Below are 18,118 nucleotides of genomic sequence, written 5' to 3' on the forward strand. Positions count from 1 at the left end.
ATGTATCGTCAACTTCCAAACTTGCGTGACATCCGCTGCTTCCTCAAGGTCAATTTCCTGTGGCATGTTACGTGTGTCATGTGCCTATTTATGTGTTCATGTGAGAATCAGTATACATGGTCATCTTAGTCGAAGTGCTGCTGCCATGGTAACGATAAATTACGATGTACTGTTTATCTGCATTCACAGTTGTGACGTTTTGTTAGAGTACAGCTAAACATCTATGCACACACACGCACACGCACACACGCGCACACGCATGCACACAAACTCACACAGGCACACACGTCCATACACACCCGTAGCCCACACCCAACACGCGCCCATATAAAACACACAATCTATACGTACATGCCAACATGAGATGTTTGTATTTATTACAAACCTAAACGAAAAAGAAATGACAATTTCGAAAAATGCTCCAAAAAATCGTTACACAACCTATACATGCAATATTATTGACGTGTTATGAAGAAACGAATACAACATACGTACATAGACATGTACCACACCACATGCGTTATTGTAAGTATATCTGAATATCTGCATACCACGTTACGATGCAGAAACGATGTGGTATATATGTTCAAGCATAACAATGGTAATCATGTATTTAATATGCCGTCATGTCTTGCGCCGATTTCTATACACTAACTGGATAGTTGTTAGTCGCCACTAGGTGTCACCACCGGACACCATGACAGCACTCATAGAAGTAGTAGCATTATTTAAGGTGTTGAACAACAGTAGAGGCCGTCCATAGGCTGCAGGCCTGAATTATTAAAAATTAATTAATTAATGAACAGAAATTAATTAAAAATACTCACACTGTTACTGCACTTACAAAACATACACTTTATTCATGTTAAATAACTACAGATTCATGCTCTATGCTCCCCTCGAAACTTTTGCCAGCCTATGATGCGAATTTCTGCAAAGTTTGTCTGAACACATTTCATACACAAAAAAAGACCACCGGTCGCTGTGACTACGCCACCTGACGAATGTCACGAATACACAACAAAAATAATTTTACTTCTAATGCTTTTCTCGACGTCCACGAGGCATCCAACTTGCGTGCATAATGCTAATTATTGCACTCTAGTGCCGAATTTTGGTGAAAAAAAATGCCAAAAAATGCCTTTTCTAGAGACGAAATAGTGCAACGGTGAACAATCGCGGACGCTTACTGTTATATGCCTCCTTAAAGGAGCAGCGGAGATACGGATCGACATTTTAGATGAATGATTTAGACCATTTTCCTTATACGGGTACCGAATTTCAAAGGTGGCATGACTCCACGAGCTGAGATATCACTCTCTGAAAAGAGCCCCCAAAACACAGAAATCAATGAAAATTAATGTTCGCTTCATGCGGTTATGCGTAGTGTTAGAACGAGGGTTAGGGTAAATTGCAAGCATTAAAGTTAAGATATTTTGACACTGTTAGGGTTAGTAGTGCCACAATAGAGTAAAACGAAGATAATTATCTATTTTTTGACACCAAATGTGTGTAAAATTAGTGTATTTTATGTAAATACATGCAAATATGTACACGGATATGTACATGTTTACATAAAAAAACATGATAAATGTTATTTGAACATGCATGTGACTAAAAATAATGCTAGAACACTTGCATAACAGATTTTCATTACCATAAAACTAAATTATTCGACTTCCTTGGCAGAAGCGCACTTCTTACCAGGGGGCCGTTTCACGAAGCGCTCGTTAAGTTAGGATGGGTTAAAGAGGGTTTTAGGATATCCTTATATATAGAGTGTTTCACGAAAGCCTCGCTAAGTTTCCACGTTCACAGAACGACTCGCTAACTCAACGACGTTGCTTTAAGGACGAATATTAAGGGACAGGTCAGGGGGCAGTACTTAGCTATCGTCACAGCAAGCAACGCGCGATTTCCGCGTGTTTTTATTGCTTTTGACAAGCCGTAAGTGGTAAAGCGAAATCCCGCCGAGAAGCGTAACTTCTGTGTCTACGAGAATACTGTGCAAGGCCTGTGAAGGCATGACGCGCAGGGGTAAAGTGTGCTAAAAAAGCTTCTTATTGTGCGTAGCAGATTTTTGAAGAGATGAAATGCATTCCTTGCACCTTACATGTGGCGTGCTCGGCTGTTCGTGTATGTATCGTATGCTATGCGCGTATGCGCTATAGGTATGTATGCAACTGTATCCTCTATGGCCGCCCAATACTGTATCAAAGTAAACGTAAATCTAAACCTTCAGAATTTATGTTTTACATTTTTGTTCAGTCAATACGTCATTTGTGTAGTTCTAGTTGCAGGAAATATGTCAACCTTGCTTTAGTTTAATTATTTCTCAGGTACTTTGCATTTAAAATACTTTTAACCTATTATTTAGTTTGCACGCTGTGTACCTACATGTTGCTACTAAATGATGTGTACTAAACGATATTGTACTAAATGACGCGGAGAGATTAGCGTAGCAACTCACAGTGAGCTGGGTCGCCATTAGACTTGTAACATGTCCTATATATAGACTATCTAGTAGCAAGGTGTAGAGATAGGGGTACCAGTCTATGCCCGCAGCAACATCGTTACAGCTGAATTTTAGGACCGCTCTAACAACGCACCGGCATAAGTTTCGCTGAAACACTTTAACGAGGACGTTTAGGACAGCGCGTTAGGCTCTCGTACAAGAATCTAAGGATATCCTTAAGATGGCGTTTTTACGATAGCTTCGTGAAACGGCCCCCCAGGTGGCTTTAAGTGTTGAACAACAGTAGAGGCCGTCCATAGGCTGCAGGCCTGAATAAGCATCGAACAGAAAATAATAAAAAATACTACACTGTTACTGCCACTTACAAAACATACACTTTATTCATGTTAAATGAATACAGATTCATGCTCTATAGCTCCCCTCGGAAACATTGCCAGCTCTATGATGCGAATTTCTGCCAAATTGTCTGAACAGATTTCATACACAAATAAACACCAACCGTTCGCTATGACTACGCACCTGACGGAATGTCACGAATACACAACAAAAATAATTTTACTTCTAATGCTTTCTTCGAGTCCACGAGGACATCCAACTTTGCGTGCATAATGCTAATTATTGCACTCTAGTGCCGAATTTCGGCGAAAAAAAGAGCAAAAAAAGGCCTTTTCTAGAGACGAAATAGTGCAACGGTGAACAATCACGGACGCTTACTGTTATATGCCTCCTAGAATAGGCCAACAGGCTGAGCTGAGTATTCATGTGCCTCGTGACGTCATGTTAAAAACCTCTACATATAGACTATCATAGCTGTTTGTGTGTCTCTCTCATTGCATCCATCCGTCCATCTGTCTGTCTGTCCATACATATATATATATATACACACATATATAGAAACTGCCATGTATTTATCAAAGTTTGTTGTTTTCAAGCAAACGAGAATGACAAAATAAGCTGCATTTTCTAATTTTACATTTTAAATGTTATGGGGTGCATACCGGCATGGAGTCTTTGGAGTGGTCGCAAGATGGCGGCCAGTGACGACGCGGCACCGTCGTTTTCCTGCCGACAGTGGATTGGCCAGCCGCTATCCAGATAGTATTTAGAGATCAGTAATGTAATTTATATACTTCACAATACTGTACTATGAGCTACGGCAGCACGATATCGCGCCATGCACTACAATTGTTTTAGACGATGTGATACTGTCATGCTATACGATTTGATGCGAGTCCTGGTTTCTGTATTCGCCCTGCATAGATGCGTGTATCACGCACTCGGTTTTGAGTGAGTACGCCGGTGTCTATTCAGTGAACTGCGGGCAGTAAACTTGCATCCACACTTGTCACACGTGTACAGTTTCTCTCCCGTGTGAGTGCGCATGTGTGTCTTTAGATTAAAGGAAGTCTTACCCTTGTATTCACATTTGTCACATGGAAATGGCCTCTCTACCATGTGACTGCGCATGTGTCGCGTGAGTTCACTGGACGACTTATATTTCCCTTCACATATATCGCACGCATATGGCCTCTCTTCCGTGTGAGTGCGCATGTGAACCTTCAGAACATAGGGGGTAGTAAATCTGTGTTCACATATATTGCACGCATACGGCTTCTCTCCCGTGTGAGTGCGCATGTGTACCTTAAGCTTACCGGACGTAGTACACTTATATTCACATCTCTCACATGCAAACGGCTTCTCTCCCGTGTGAGTGCTCATGTGTGACTTAAGCATAGCGGACGTAGTACACTTATATTCACATCTCTCACATGCAAACGGCTTCTCTCCCGTGTGAGTGCGCATATGTGTCTTATGATTAAAGGAGGTCCTACACCTGTTTTCACATATATCGCACGCATACGGCTTCTCTCCAGTGTGAGTGTGCATGTGCGTCTTGAGATCACTAAAGGTCTTACCCTTGTATTCACATTTGTCACATGGAAATGGCCTCTCTACCATGTGACTGTGCATGTGTCGCATGAGGTCACTGGACGACTTATATCTGCATTCACATATATCGCACGCATATGGCCTCTCTTCCGTGTGAGTGCGCATGTGAACCTTGAGACTACCGGAGGTACTACACCTGTGTTCACATGTGTCGCACGCATATGGCTTCTCACCAGTGTGAGTGCGCATGTGTCTCAAGAGAGCATTGGAGGCCGTACACTTGTATTCACATCTCTCACAGGCAAACGGTTTCTCTCCCGTGTGAGTACGTACGTGTGTCTTGAGATTACCGGCGGTCCTACACCTGTATTCACATGCGTCACACACAAATGGCTTCTTTCCTTTGTGAGTGAACATGTGTCTCTTGAGATAACGTAGCTTGGAGCTGGCGTATCCACACACACCACACACGTAAGACTTCTCTCCTCCAGGCCGTGGCATATCTGAAGGAGAAGGCGCCATCAGACAGATCGCTCAGATTTAGATGCAGGGTTTCGAGCCTCTTGCATACGCTCTCCTGCTGGGAAAAAGATATCGAAATAAATATCATCATTGACACACTGCATGTCACACTGCACTGGACGTAACAAGGTATCGTACAATAAAAGTGTCACTATAGCTCACCACAAAAAAAGACCACAAATGAGCGAGTGTCAACAAGTCATTTTTAATTCAGCAACTATCCACCTACATAACATTATATAAAACAAGAGTATATATGGGAGAACTAAAACAACACAAGAGCTGCAGAGCGTCTGGGCTCATCTGAGGTCTGTTGCTACGGTTATAAACGTAACATCTAAGTCGTGCGTAGTGACACCTTTGTTAGGCGCAGATATGCAGATACGCAGTTGCGTACACATCATTTCAGCAACCTTCTGCATTCTACATACCTACCAAATCCCATTGGTTGATACAAATCGCGTGTCCGAAACTCCTGTTTTACGGTGCATTGTGACCCTAACCCTAACCCTATTAAAAATAATTAGAAATAATTGTTGTAAAAATTATTTCTTGTTATTAAATTGTTGTAAATAAATAATGTAAATATTTGCGTTAATTGGAAAAAAATTGTTAAATGGATAAAGATAGAAAATACAGAAAACAGGTAAATAAAAAAAAATCTGATGGGATTCGATCCAACGACATTTGAGCCGTGACGCCCGTGCTGTACCCGTTCGGCTATCCAGGCTTATTGGCTTTCTAGATTATGGATGTGCCATGAATATGAGAACACTGTGACATCATTGAGGCAGTTCAGGAATCCATGTTTAACCCTCCTATTGAGGGTCAAAAGGTTATCAGACGCTTACTCTTCACACGTCAGTGGTAAGCACATTTCATGGTTCTTTCAATAAAGTGATAAAAATGGTAGGTCAGCGCTGAAACAAAAAAGTTTTTCACTCTGTCCATTAGGCCATGTCCTCAAAAAATGTCTGATATCTGACCTTTCCCCCACTGCCCCTTGACCTCCAATTTCGCACTGGTGTTGGGTCTCCTGCCCATCACACTATACACCGAATATTAAGAGCATAGGTCGAGCCAATAAGATTTGTGCCGCAATTCCGTATTTCCTCCTATACTTTAAGTTAAGGGGGAAATATTCCCCCTCCGTTTACACATCTTGTCTTTTTTACAATCCCCCCCCGACGGACGGACGGACGAACAACGCCCCATGGCAATAGCTCATCTTGACGATGTCAAGGTGAGCTAAACATGGGGCCACTGCTACAAATGTACACGCCGGGACATCACCAAATATAGCAAAATACGCATGTGTGGAGAGTGGAATAAAAGCTTTTGCATCTCACAGAGAAATATCCTAATCGAACTATGACAGGGTTACCTCTGGTGTTCGCCACCTTCACAAAATGCGATGAATAAATAACAGTAACGATTTTACTACATTAAGTGACGAATACAATTGGCGAATAATTTAACTGCTCAGAAAGTTAGGATTGACGAATGAAATTGTCAAATGCAGTGTCGTGTCATGAAAAGTTTTCGTACACCTCTTTTCACGTACCCATCACCTGTTTATGCCTTGCTCAGCATATACGATATAGTAAACAGTGGCTATAGTTTTTTATTGGTGGGGCCATAATAAAAATATTGTTTGTTTGCCCTCACCTGACCGACCCGCCAAAAAGGGGCTGACTCAACATTTTTTATTGATCTTTCCCATTCTTTTTTTTACAAAGTGTATCACTGTATATTATATAAAACTGTAGGCAATACATTATATATACCAAGCAAAACAAACATTCAACATAGAAGGTATCTCCGCACAAGCACACCCAAGCATGTAGACACCATGCATGCTGATTTTGTAAAAAAAGACCCCCCCACCTCACAAAAAAGCCGACCTACCTACCCAAACTTTTCAGCCTGGGTCGGGTGAGGGCAAAAAAATATTTTTTTAATTGTGGTCTGGCTGAAAATAACTTTGGTGGCTCAAGTCTTGGCTCAAATTTTAAAACATGCGGAGGCAGCCCTACTATTGGGAGTCAGTACAGATAAAGGAGCCCTCCTGTTTTTGAAGTCTCTCTTTCTTGGAGTCTCCCCTGCTTTGGAATCGCCTTTATCTCCGAGTCTTCCTTTCTTGAGGTCTCCCACACTTTGGAATGACTGGGAGTATGGAATCCACGAACCGAATTGCAGCCTTAAAGTGGCCGATTCTCACAGCAAAATGCATAGATATACATACCTACTGTGAGCTCACCTATGTTGAAAAAATTTACTACAACTTATTCGTATTGCTACTTTTATAACATTTCTTTAGCAAATCTAAACAGTCTTAAAAAAGTATTACTACAGCAAATTCCCGGAGGGGTCACTCACGATATTACTTGGTATGCAAGCTCGTCTAAGAAAACATCGAAAAAGGGGCGGATTTTGACCCTGTAGTGTCGACGCCGTCTTTAGAAAATGGCGTACTTTTTCAGGTTAACTTTCGATGCTTAGGGTCGTCATTTCATCCAGTCTTCGACGTTGAGAGTCACTTTTCCGTCCGGGTTTCGTCATTCGATTCGTCCATTTATTTCCGTATTGACATTCTCGAAAGGATTCTCCCCGGGTTTTCTATAGTCTCAGTCTTAGACTATGACGGGCGTTAAAGTCGAGTATTCGCAGTATACGTGCCCGGCATACGTGCTATCGGACACTCACAAGTCTGGGCACGAGACTATGGGTTTACACAAAGTTCTCGCTGTCTGCGCCAGTTCAGACAAAGTCCCCGTTTTAGTGTCCTACGCCATTAGGCGTAAGATTTACATTATCTTACGCCAATAAGGGGTGAAATTTCCTACCGCTGAATACGCCATTTAGGGTCCAATTATGAAATGCTTTGACGAGCGTGCGTAACAAGTAATATCATGAGAGACCCCCCCCCCGGTAGAAAATTCCCTCGTATTTATGCTGCACGGTATTGCATATGTGTGGTCACTGGTTACTGATGTGAATGTTTACATATCCTGGACATAGGATAAGTAATTTTTTTTGCTGGACTTCGTGGTCCGAGACCCCCCATCCCATAGTGCATTGCGCTTAGGCTTGCCTCTCTCTCTCTCTCTATATATATATATATACGTTTTCACATTGTTTCGATTGTTCCATTTCAATTGTTGTTCTAGCAACGATTAGCTTCTCCGTTTTACTACTTGTCTTGCTAAGACTAAGAGCTGCATCGTTTCACACGTGTGTGTGTGTGTGTGTGTGTGTGTGTGTGTGTGTGTGCGTGCGCGCATGTGAGTATATATATATCTCTATAAGATATTGTACGTATCTTAAATTTTATTGGGAGCATCGCGCTTAAGGGCCGGACACACTAGGCGATTTAATCGGGGGACTTTATCACACGCGTACTTGCACACGCACGCACACACTCATGCACGCACGTGTACGTGCACACGCACGCACGTGTACGTGCACACGCATGCACGCACGTACGCACGCCTACGTGCACATGCACACGCGCGCACGCACGCACGCACGCACGAACGTGTACCTGCACACGCGCGCACGCACGCACGTGTACTTACTTGCACACGCACGCACACACTCATGCACGCACGTGTACATGCACACGCACGCACGCACGCACGCACGTGTACCTGCACACACACGCACGTATGCACGCACGTGTACGTGCACACACACGGACGCACGCAAGCACGCATGCACGCACGTGTACGTGCACACGCACGCACGCACGCACAAACGTGTACCTGCACACGCGCGCACGCACGCACGTGTACGTGCACATGAACGCACGGACGCATGCACGCACGTGTACGTGCACACGCACGCACGCACACATGCACGCACATGTACGCACTCACGCATGCACGCACATGTACGTGCACACGCACGCACGCACGCACGCACGCACGAACGCACGCGTACGTACACGCGTACGCACGCACGCACACACGCACGCACGCACACACGCACACACGCACGCACGTTTACATACACGCGCACCCACGCATGCACAATAAATCGGTAATAATCACTATCGGGTGTTGTCGTGTAGACGCTACATAATCGCTAACTCGAGTTAACGCTTAACTCGAGTTAAGGTTCGTCGTGTAGACGAGGCTAAAATCTTCACTCATAGAATTCAGAATCATTTGGCACTGTTCTAGGAAGCTTGGGATAATCACCCTATAAGGACTGCTGAAAACCACACCCCAAATCAGCTGTGGATTCAAGGACAATTAATCCAATGCATGCTGAAGATCTAACCCAGGTGGGTACCTAATGTTTGTGTTACGTACAAATCTTAACATCAAATGCAGTAGTTTCTTCAATTTCAGCCAATAAATACATGATATTTAAGGGTGAATATTTTCCCACAAATCTTGAGCGGTCTGCTCCTTTTATTTTCACAAATAATTAAGTCATGTTGCAAATGCTGCTTACATCTTCAAATATCGCTTTTAAGTTATCACTATCAGTGCTCGAAATAAGAAAAAAAATGTGGTTGTCCTGCGGACAACCCAGGCATCAAATCAATTGTTCAATTGAACAGTCGTTTAATCATTCAAACGTTCAATTGACCGATTGAAGCCTTATCTGCGTTTATGTTATTAAGTACGTTTAAGACCTCTTCTTTGCTTACAGGGCAAACTTTCAAATTATTTCCTAGTACCCCTAATTTTTAAAATTTTAAAGCTACCTCACCACAGTTATTCTTTGCTTTATTGTTCATAGCCATACTTTTTCGAGTGGGCCATAGTTTGTTACGATTATTGTTGTTCCTTTCAATCTTTTCTGTAGAAAAATAGCCTTTTGCCCTCTTAATGTCATTGTGAGTTTTATTTGTAAGTAACTTGAAATGACTAAAGTCAATGTCATCGTTATTTCTCGTGAATTGTAATAGTTTCCTGTCCCTTTGCCTAATAAGTTCCTTTATCTGCGAGTTGAACCATGTCTCTCATGTGTTTTATTGTCACCTGCTTAATGCTTCAACAAGATAGGTTTTAAAAGTTACTTGTTCTAACGTATATATCTATAGAATCTTAATTCAACATATCCAAGCATTTCTTTTTCATTACGATCTCTTCAAATACCTGTGTGCTGTAGTGTTTCATTGACGTCATTGCAGTAGTACGATGCTTACCTATAACCTTTGTAATCGATTTCCTTGTATATATGTGTAGCTAAATGTATATCGTATAATTGTAGTGCTACGATCAGTAGTCTCGTACAAACAATAAGGGGAGCGATAGCCCGAGCGAAAATGCCTGCCGTCGCCTCAAATGTACACAAGTCCGCCACACGTACGTACAGCGAACACTACATATACACCGTCCTGCGTTTACACTGAGAATTATATTCAGTAAAGTTGGCGTTTTTCTTGTTTCACCCGCAGCGCGCAGGCCAAAGCGGATAGGCATTTTTGCATGTATTACATGCTGCCAGCGTGCCGCCTAAAGAAAAAACTTCGTCTACCCCTACGGTCGAGGGACACGGCCCTCATTGCTGTTCTGTGATTTGCGACTTTGCAGAAAAACTTGCAACTCGCCTGCTCGCAGTTACCTGGACGGTCACCGTGAGAAAAACGACATGCGGTGCCCGTCGCGATTGCGTGCCTTCCTGTGTGTGCGTACACGGGATACATACGTCTTTATGTGTACGTGTAGCGTCTAGATACACGCGTATCACTATGCGCGCATCTTCCATGTATGTGTGCATATGCAGGTGCGTGCGGGCGTGCGTGTACGCCTACATGCAAGCGTCCGCGTGCACGTGCCTGCGAGCGTGCGTATGCGCGTGCGTCCAGGCGTGCGCGTGCGTGCATACGTTTAGCTGCTTTGTGTGGATATGCTTTCTGATCGCAGTTAGCTGTACACGCTCATGCGTCCGCACACATTCTAATGATTACGCCTGCACGCAGGCACGCACAGACGGACGCACGTACGCACGCCCGTACCTACTTATACAGGCAGCCAGGCACGCAAGCACATGGCTAACTGTAGTACTACGAAGCACACAAATACGCACACACGTGCGTATACATGTATGAACGCACGCAGTCACACACCGACGCACGTACGTACCCACGCAAGCCAGCACAGACATTTGTATGGGTGAATGTATGTGTTTGTATGTGTGTGTGCGTCGCTCAGTGCGTGCGTCAATGTCTTTAAAATGTTTATTAGGAACAATTTTTCAGAAGTCACAAAAATCCGTTTCCTCAACAAAATTATTTTTTAGCCTGGCCACAAGTTATCGCGTAACATGAGAATGTCATCTAACACGCACAATTCACAGATAATATCAGGAGCTATTGACCTATTGACAATATTTGTGATTATTACCTCCTCATTGTTTGTATATAGGTCCACATTTCTATTTACATGAATAGAGGAATATTATTTCTGCATGTATCATTATAAAACCCAGCTTATGTATCCGCTGCAGCTGCCGCTTGTTACATGAAGCCGCTGACGCATAATAAAATACAATTCATAATAAAACTTATACAACACAGTGTAGAAGTAGAAGGTGTTGACACTTTTATTGATATTTTCATTGAACTTGCAAACAACAGCAGCTCAATGCAGCTGAGCTCTTTCATTGTATTCCCGGTAAAATTGTCGACTGTTTGCTGGCAGCTATGGATACGTGCGCCGACCTATGCATTCGGCGCACGGATCCATAGCTGCCAGTGCTGCATACTGTCGTAGGACGTTCCCGCGGTCGCGTGCGCCTTGCCACGGAACTGCGCGCAAGATCTGCGCTCAGTGCTTCGGATCAACACCTCCTTTCGGCAACGCTTCTCTAGTATCCCGTCTCATCTGGATATACGAAGTCTGATGCGGAAGTTGATATGCGTAGTATGGAATATGACCATGCCCAACCACCAGCACCATCAGCAGGCTGTATGCATTCAACGTCGGTGGGCATATGTTTCCATGAACCAGACTGACCGCGTGACGTCAGTGTACGTCACGCACGAACTCGGCTATCTCCATAGTTGAATGCATACTTTGTGCTCCGTTTCTTGGATTGCTGGCTCCCTTTCTTGGATTTTCCCAACTTGGGACCTCTGAATTATCTTTTATTCAAGCGCTCCAAGTGCCTGTGCTTCACCACAATGTGCTCACCATGCACATCTTCACGTTCAGTTCAGTTTCACGCCGAAAACTTTGTAGCTCAGTACCTTTATCTCCTGCTTTTATAAGTTTCCCAAATCTCAATATGCCTGTTTCTTCAATAACAATCATAGTTCGTAGGCCTACACAAACACAGTCACAATGTTTGCCCAGTCAATAAATGCCATTATTCCTGCCGATTGTCACAAATTCCTGCATGAATTGCAAACCATGTTTACAACCACTCAACCACATCATATATTTCGACATAAAACGATACAAATGTTATTATTTATCCCATTTTGTTTCTGTCCTAAAATAGATTAATTTCATCCAACAATTCCATACATGTGCATGCATGTTCAAGCAATAATGTATGCTGTTCACAATTGAGAATCGCCACATCACATGCAGTTCAAACTGCAATTCACTGCCACGTGTTTAAGAACTTCTGTCCCAACAGACAGTGATTATCAACTGCTGACCAGAAAGCTCCTAAAATTATTAACTGCTGACCAAACAAACTGCTGATATTGGGGATTTCAATTCTATTATCAATTCTTACAAACTGCTGATATAATTCGATATTAGGCATAAAATAACAGAAATCTCTCTTTACGGTTCCAAATCCAATTTTTTAAAGGGTAGGTCGGTAGGTACAAAAAACCTTTTTTTACTTAACAATTTATTTTAAAGTCAAAAATACCAAAACTGTCATTCAGTGTGTTCATTTTCTACAACTTTAAACCCCGATACATATTTTGATAGAACAATTGTAGAAAACTATTGTTTATGAACACTCATTTCTATTTCTCGACTTTATTTATGATCTTGCTCTAAAATAAATCAATTTCATATTCTTTTTACAACATTGCTAATAACAAAATCACCAAACATCACCAATGGAACACGTTGTTGAGTCACAGCCTGCCATGCCAACGTCATAGAAGTCGGCATCCTACATAGACCAGCAACAGGCAAAACCGTATTCATACCACGCATACCACTCATCCCTTCAACATCACATCTTCCACTTCAATTTAAAAGACTGCAATTCCCTATCCGCCTTTGCTATGCTATGACAATAAACAAAGCCCAAGGACAGACTTTCACTACCATTACTTTACCATTTACTATTTACCATTTACATTACTTTACCATCCATTACATACCATTACAAACTTTACCATTTACACTTACATAGGCTTGCACCTTACTACACCTGTCATGTTGCCCTCTCACGAGTAGGCAAACCCACGGCGATGTTCATTCACACACAGGACAGGAACACCAAAAACATAGTTTACAAAGAAGCCCTTGATCCTTAGGTCAACTACAACACTAATACACTCATTCATGCATTCCCACCGTCCGAAAGATCACTTTAAGTTACTGATGTCCCAGACAGTCGGCCAATTACAATAAACTAAAAAGGACGTTCGCGATAAAATCTCCGCTCCCAAAAACCATATCCAAACTGCTGACAAACAACTCATAGAAACTATCACTGAAAACTAAATCTAAATATTCGAGAATAACTCTGCAATGGTACTACACTTAAAATCCATAGACTTCACAAACACCTACTTCATGCAGAAATACTCACCGGCCCTCACAGTCGACAAAGAACATGAATACCCAGGATAATATTACCTCCATCTGATGTCAAACTATCATTTACACTTCAACGCCGCCAGTTCCCTATTCGCTTGGCTTACTGCAACACCATAAATAAAACACAAGGTCAAACTTTCAAGAAGCTGGGCATTTTCCTCCCAAAACCCGTCTTCTCTCATGTCCAACTTTACCTTCACTTCTCACGTGCTAAATCTTTCGCTGAGATCAAGCTTCAACTCGAAAACTACTGACAACCAAACTCAAGCAAAATCACAATCTCTTTACTACACTAGCAACGTTGTATACCATCAAGTTCTGCAATTTAGTGTCCATCACCTGTAAATCTGATCAAATAAACGTTTCTACTGTATTTTACTTCTTCAAAGTACTTCTTCTCAGCTAAACCATGCATCTCTACATTTGTCCGCACCCGTCAGCATCACTACCATACACTTTCACTACCATAGGCTTGGGCCTGACTACACCTGTCTTCTTCCATGGCATGCTCTATGTTGCCCTCTCACAAGAAGGCAAACCCACGACGATATTCATTCACACACGACACGAAGATCAAAAACATACTTTACAAACAAGCCCCTGATTCTTAGGTGACCTACAACACTAATACACTCATTCATGAATTCCCACCATCCGAAGGACGGGTACTTTGCTAGTATTTTATAGTTTCCAATGATCTACCCGTTTGCAGCTTCATGTTGAGCTGTTCCACAGAATGGGTTACATTTTTGGTGGTTGTTTGTCATAAACTACCATTTTGCCCAACTGTACTAAATATGCAAGGCTTCCTCTTGTTAGTAGGTAGCCAATACGGCAAAAAAATTGCTAAATTCATCCTATTTGGTCCCCAACTGCCTGTGGCACATTGATGGCAATCATAAGCTAATCAGGTAGGTAAATGCTAACGGTTCTAGGACAAATACCCCCCGGACAATCACCCCCCGGACAATTTGTTTTTAAGCATCTATGGAAAATCCTGAAAACTTCGAAAATTGTGATTTCAATTGCAAGCCTTTGAAAAAAAAGATTTAGTCTGGAATTTCCTTTACGTTTGATTGAAAATCTTGATTTAAGTGGAAAAACTGTGTGCTTGTCATTCGCGTTCTAAGTTTTATTTTGATGATTTCATGTGCTTCCAAAAAATGCTAAATGCTCATGGAAAATCCGAATTTACTGTCTCCAGTGTCGCGAACATGAATTAAGATTTTTTATCTCAATTTCCCTTTCGGTAGTGCTCTTTTAAGAGTCATGCAAGAAAAATATGAAAATTATAATGAAATTTTTGAAAAATTGATTATTTCCTTTGCTACTGTGTTGCAGACGTGAACGGCTATGGAGGAGACTTGTTTGTTGGTGCTACAAGTTTTTTACTGGAACCTTGTTTTACAGGATGCAATCATCTCGGTTATCTTGATCCGTTAAATGACATCATCTTTGGCACTTCATTATAGCTACGTCTACACGACGAACCTTAACTCGAGTTAGCCGTCTACACGGTGCTTTAACTCGAGTTAAGGTAACTCAAGTTAGCGCTTAACTCGAGTTGAGCTTAACCTCGCCAGTCGAATCGGAGGTTAAGCGTAACTCGCAGTTACCTTAACTCGATTAAGGCCCGTGTAGACGCTTAACTCGAGTTAGCTTAAACCTCACGATAGGCGGCCAGCACTAGTACGATGTACGTACACACGCACGCACGCACGCGTACTTGCACACGCACGCACAACATCATGCACGCACGTGTACGTGCCACACGCACGCACGTGTACGTGCACACGCATGCCACGCACGTACGCCACGCTACGTGCACATGCACACGCGCGCACGCACGCACGCACGCACGAACGGTGTACCTGCACCACGCGCGCACGCACGCCACGTGTACTTTACTTGCACACGCACGCACACACTCATGCACGCCACGTGTACATGCACACGCACGCACGCACGCACGCACGTGTACCTGCACACACACGCACGTACGCACGCACGTGTACGTGCACACACACGACGCACGCAAGCACGCATGCACGCACGTGTACGTGCACACGCACGCACGCACGCACAAACGTGTACCTGCACACGCGCGCACGCACGCACAGTGTACGTGCACATGAACGCACGGACGCATGCACGCACGTGTACGTGCACACGCACGCACGCACACATTGCACGCACATGTACGCCACTCACGCATGCACGCACATTTACGTGCACACGCACGCACGCACGCACGCACGCACGAACGCACGCGTACGTACACGCGTACGCACGCACGCACACACGCACGCACGCACACACGCACACACGCACGCACGTTTACATACACGCGCACCCACGCATGCACAATAAATCGGTAATAATCACTATCGGGTGTTGTCGTGTAGACGCTACATAATCGCTAACTCGAGTTAACGCTTAACTCGAGTTAAGGTTCGTCGTGTAGACGAGGCTAAAATCTTCACTCATAGAATTCAGAATCATTTGGCACTGTTCTAGGAAGCTTGGGATAATCACCCCTATAAGGACTGCCTGAAAACCACACCCAAATCAGCTTGGATTCAAGGACAATTAATCCAATGCATGCTGAAGATCTAACCAGGTGGGTACCTAATGTTTGTGTTACGTACAAATCTTAACATCAAATGCAGTAGTTTCTTCAATTTCAGCCAATAAATACATGATATTTAAGGGTGAATATTTTTTCCCACAAATCTTTGAGCGCGTGCTGTCTGCTCCTTTATATTTCACAAATAATTAAGTCATGTTGCCAAATGCTGCTTACATCTTCAAATATCGCTTTTAAATTATCACTATCATGCTCGAAATAAGAAAAAAAATGGTTGTCCTGCGGACAACCCAGGCATAAAATCAGGTTGTCCGCAACAATTTCTGTTTGTCCCAAAAAAATATCCCCAAATCTCCTATTTTCAATCACATAATAATATGGTCAGAAAACACCAAAAAACAGTGGTTGCCAGGATTTTTTAACAAGGGCCAAAAACAGCGAACTGCCGCAAAATAGTGGATGACTTAATATTTAATGGCTCCTCCGCCTCCCTCTCCACACCCTACGGCTCCTCTACCTTCTCTGCAATCTTTTTTGGGTGCCATGCGAAAAGCGACATTTTTGTTCATTGTTCTCTGCTCCCAAGATATGCAATTGTTCAGTGGCAGATCTAGGATTCCAATGAGGGGGTTAAAAACAAGCGGGGGGTATGGGGGTCCTCCCAGAAAATTTGAAAATGTGATCGCAGGAGATGGTATTTGCGGCACTTTGAGTAAATGTACAGCCGTCATTCTGACTACGACAATTCTCTTTTTTAAACTTTTTGATCAACATGAATCCCCACTGTTGTTTGTTTTGCATGGGCAAAGCCATCGGAAAATTCAAAATAGTAATGGAATAAAAATACCAAAATGTAGGGGTGAACTTGCTGGTTTGCTGGTTCCAAATAGAGTTCACATCTCATAAATCAGAAAACCTGACATATACCAGGGTTGGAAATAGCAGCTGGTATGCGTCGCTTTCCCACACCATAGATTAATGGCGCGGCGCCAGGCTATAAGGCTCTTGGAGAACCACTGAGAAAAACATAAATAAAGTGCGTTTTTCGTCACATTTTTCTGTTGTCCACCGGACAATGTCTCAGACTGGTTAGGTTGTCCGGCCGCAAATTCTGGTTGTCTCGGACAACCGCTTATTTCGAGCACTGACTATACTGGAATACATGTAATTTTGTTTAATCTGATGCTTATCACATCTCAATTTTATTTACTTACTAATAAGCAATTTAATGTTTTAAGGAGACTGCTCAAATGTATGGTGTGGACTGGAGTGCCCCAGCAGTGCATGATACATGTATGTCAGCTGTTGAAGTGCCAGAGACTCCTGCATTTTTACTGAAAATGTACTTCTTTTAGCTCAGCAGTGTTCTTGAAAACTCACCAGTCTGTTGCATAATGTCTAGACTGTTGTGCCATGCACGAGCTGACACAAACTAATAACTGCTGTCATATTTTTGATGAAAAATATTTGTGAAAAAAGTAATAAAGCCAAAAATAAAATTACCCGTGTTTCCGCTAACCCGACCCCCCTTATTTTTTCATGCCGACCCTAAAGATTTTATTGGGTAGAAAAAAAAAGTTACTCAAATACAGCTATTGCAATAGCATGTTTACAGACTTGATTGTAATGCTGCTAGAACATGTTGAAATGAAAATAAACACTGATACTGAACATGTTAATTGCATACATGAATGCCTATTTCCTGAATGAATATCCTGTAAAACTCACATTTATAGATGATTACCAGTAATATTTCGGGATCAAACTAGTAAACCATTTTATAAAACATCATGTGCCTTGTATTAGCACCAATTAATGCTAAAACTGGTACATGTCTCTACAGTTTGTTAATACCGTAAAAGTCGCATAAGTCGTCATCGTCTAACTCGT

The sequence above is a fragment of the Priapulus caudatus genome, unplaced genomic scaffold (assembly GCF_000485595.1).
Source record: "Priapulus caudatus unplaced genomic scaffold, Priapulus_caudatus-5.0.1 Scaffold1210, whole genome shotgun sequence".
Classification (NCBI taxonomy): domain Eukaryota; kingdom Metazoa; phylum Priapulida; class Priapulimorpha; order Priapulimorphida; family Priapulidae; genus Priapulus; species Priapulus caudatus.